Raw genomic sequence first — 4,100 nt, forward strand, 5'->3', positions numbered from 1 at the left:
CACACACACACACACACACACACACACACACACACACACACACACACACACACACACACACACACACACACACACACACACACACACACACACACACACACACACACACACATGTATAGGTCCTATTGATCTGTTGGAACAAACCCTATTATAGGCAATTATGTTATTCAGCAGCCATGGCAAATCCATTTCTTTGCTTTGATAACTTGCTAATACATGGAAAGGAAATCTGCTTGAACGTAATGCGTCCTGTTCGAGTGTGAGATCGGAAATCTTTATTTCCCTCTCGCTATATTGCTTTTGTTTCTCACTGATTTAACCTGGTTCTTGAGAGAAAGAAATACAAAATGATAGCATTTTTGTTCATGTTTTCGTTTCCCGATACACCCAGAAATGGTTTGACTTGTATACTTCTACAATGAACATGTGACTTCCGGCTCACTTTCGTGGGTGTATTTGTAGTGGCTTGGGTTAAACTTGCAGAGCTGAGAATCATGCAGTGCACTAGACCTTGCCATAAAGCAAAACAATCACAAAATAAGGCCTCTCTTTGCACCCCCCTATTGCCCCTTTCCCTCCTTTAAAAAGCAAAACCAGTCTCTCCATCTCCACCAATGCAGGAGAAGCCCATTACTATGTTCATCTTCTCAACGTTTGACAGGTGGAAGTAGAACTTTGGGGTTTATGTTTTAATTATAAAGAATTCCAGATGTGGAGGGGGGCTCATAAATTAGAAGCAGAGCTACTCAAATGTCTTTTTTCAAAGGGACCAAGCGGGTCAGCATCTGCTTCTCATTGTAGCCAATGTTATTAAGGGCCCTGACTACAGAAAGGCCCAAGTCCCCCGTCTGGCCCCACAATAATTGACACTATTAAATGTGCCTAAACAGATTTAGAGCGTCCAGAAAAGTTACATTTGTCTTGCAGAATGACTCTAATCATCTATTTTAGATTGAAAGGGCCCTAAAGAGGAGGGACCAACCACCTAATCTGGTACATGATAGAGAGGGAGCGAGGAAAGAAGGAAGGCAAAGCAGAACATTGAAAAAATGCACAAATACAAACAAATTAGGGCAGAACGTCTCTGTGTAGGAATGTCAGGGAGGGCGGTGGAGAACGATAGAGAGGAGGAGAGAGGTCTGAACTGTATTACCACACACTTCAGACCATGTTTCTCAGGCTGGAGCGGGTTGAGCCGAATGCACATGGATGGCTTTACAAAAGCACCAGTCATGAAAGACCATCTGCTCCACTCCTCTGGTGATCTTTTAAACCCACATAAATGCAGTTTACTCTCTTCCCAGGATAATGTGATAGATTGAGCGATTTTTTATTTTCTCTGGGGCTCGATTAATTGTGTTGGCCAGTGTTGAGAGTGAATGTTTAACAAGGTATGAGTTTGATTTCTCACACATTGCTGTTATTTGGGACAGGCATGTTTGAAGCCCTTCCGCTGCTGCAGAACAAGGCGCGGAGGCAGGGGGAGATCCTGCAAGCTGATTGGCTGTGGTGCTGGTGTTTGTAGTGCGTTTTGGCCGGTGGATGAAACGGGGGTTCAACAGGGAGAACAAGATGCATGGTGAAGGGTGTAGAGGGTCGTAAGGGTGAACTTGGAGGGTGCCATGTTTCTCTACGCTGCAGGGGTTTTTTTTTTTAAAAGAGAAAAAATGGACAGCAAGAACTACAACTCCTTCATCCTTCAAGAGTGGAGCCAGATCGACAGAAGTAAAGTGGGGCAGGAACTCTCAGGGGTGTGATTGAAAGGGTGAGAAGTTAATTTGGCAGCTTTTCCTCCTCGCTTTGCTAATGTTTCCTCTCAGGACTAAACACCCCCTCCACCACATCACCTCTCCAAACTCTCTAACCCCCAGACACCCAGCAGCTACCCCACTCACCCAACTTCCACACACACACACACACACACACACACACACACACACACACACACACACACACACACACACACACACACACACACACACACACACACACACACACACACACACACACACACACACACACACACACACACGCCATGGTTTGCTTCTTCAAACATCCACACTCCTTGTTTCCATTTCTCACAACCCCTCCTCCCTCCCTCCCCCCCTCTCACCATAAGCTGACCGCCCCCCTCCCACACCCTCGTGAAAAAGCACCCTCCATCACAGCAGTGTACGCTGACCCGAGACGAAACCTTTTCTCCCCAGGAAACATCCTGCTCTGAAACACTTTGGCTCAAGTGTGTTTTCTCCTGGGACACGAGAGGAGGGTGGGTGGGGGTTTCTGAGGTGATGGCGGTGCGGTACTTGAGCTAAATGGAGACCATGTTGGTGTATCTTCACGGCCTGTCAATCAGAAGCCTGCTGATGTGTATGGGCGCTCTGCTACAGCTCAGAGGAGCATGAAGGGTCATGTGGGGCAGTTGCGGAGGTGGAGGTGGTGGGTAATGGGGTCGTGTGTACATAAATGTGTGTATGTGCAGTTGGTGTGTGTGTGTGTGTTACACAAGAGAAAACCACATGGTGTCCTTGCTCTCTTCACTCACCACATGCAAGATCACTCCCATCAACAGGAGAGTGTTGTAGGGAGGGGAGAGTTGCTGCAGAGAGGAAGGGGAGAGGGGGTTAGCGGGTTAGACAATGTTTGCTATTAAAATGTATCTTTTTCTCTTGATTTTGGCTTTCAAAACTTTTTGGGGGAAAACACAGTCAAGTAAAGATACGTTTGAAAACTCAAATAATCTTCAATTACATGGTTTCAGTCTTCAGGAATCAGCAATTTTGTGAATCTATGTTTCACAAGGGGCCTTGTTGTTGTAACTGAAAGGTTGCATACAAGTTGGCATACCACAAAAGAGAAGATACAGGAATGGCTGACGAAAACAGATGTATCAAATGCTGATGTCACTTCAACTTCACCTGTAGAAAAACATCCATGTCATGTTACTAATGCACCTTCAAAAATATATAAAGCAGGGGGTTTGAGGTGCATGAAACTGCAAAGTCCTCAGTTCAAGTCCATTTGGTGAGAAAAAAAAACAGGGGAAGGATAAAAAAAAAAAAACTGTTCCCGAGCCGACAGGTACATCCTCTTAGGCTACACATCTTCATTCATTAGACCAATGGAAAGATAAACCACAATTTATTAAACTAATAAATATTCCATGTTATGAACATGCTCATGGCCTTCATGAGTCATGCAAAACACAAACTTGCGAATGTGGCAGTGCACCATAAAGTTCTCAAAAATATCTCTTAAATACTCGATAAGGCCTGAGACAGATAAGAGTCAAGGTCAGTGTCATGTTTATCATTACATGGATGAGGAAATGTAATATGACAGAAATATTTGATGTTTATATGTGAAATACTTTAATGTGGCCCCCTAGTATAAGGACTCCAAGCCTATAGTATGGAGGGTGGGGTTTTATTATTGGGTTCCGATAGGACTGACATCACCTTGTAGCTGTAACCCATTTCGCTACAGCGGACTGCTCTGCATGTAGTGCAACACTAATCAAACATACTTGTTGGCTGAGGCTAGTCACTTGCACAACGCCCATTATCTCAGACATGTACCTATAGCCACACATGTGCACACAATGTCAAACACCACAAAAGCATGATCTCACACATGCACAGACACACATGTTCATATGCTACGTCCCGTAAATTTCTAGTCGCCTCCATGCCAGTAAGTACCACTGGGGTCCCCATTGCGTGAGCAGTTCTTTTTTAGCTGTGTTGTTTCTCGACATTCCCAGACAATGTCTACGGAGGGATCGCAGGAATCCCACCATGATGTAATCAGATGTGACACGCTAACTGCAAGCGTGAAAAGTGTTGTTATCCTTGTCCGATGCAAAAGCTAATAACAGACAGATAAGGTGAGGATGTATGCATGCAGTATGTTTGCATTGCTATTTGGAGTTACAGTACATATACATATTCTATGTACACTTTTTAAAATGTATGTATGTTCCAGAGGCAGTGCACACTATTATCAATGTATGTCAATTTGACAGGTAAGCCACCTCGGCTCATTTTCAACTGCAGTTCCTGTACAGGTGTAATGACAGCTATACACATGAAGAACATTAA

The sequence above is a fragment of the Gymnodraco acuticeps genome, unplaced genomic scaffold, assembly GCF_902827175.1.
Source record: "Gymnodraco acuticeps unplaced genomic scaffold, fGymAcu1.1, whole genome shotgun sequence".
Taxonomy (NCBI): domain Eukaryota; kingdom Metazoa; phylum Chordata; class Actinopteri; order Perciformes; family Bathydraconidae; genus Gymnodraco; species Gymnodraco acuticeps.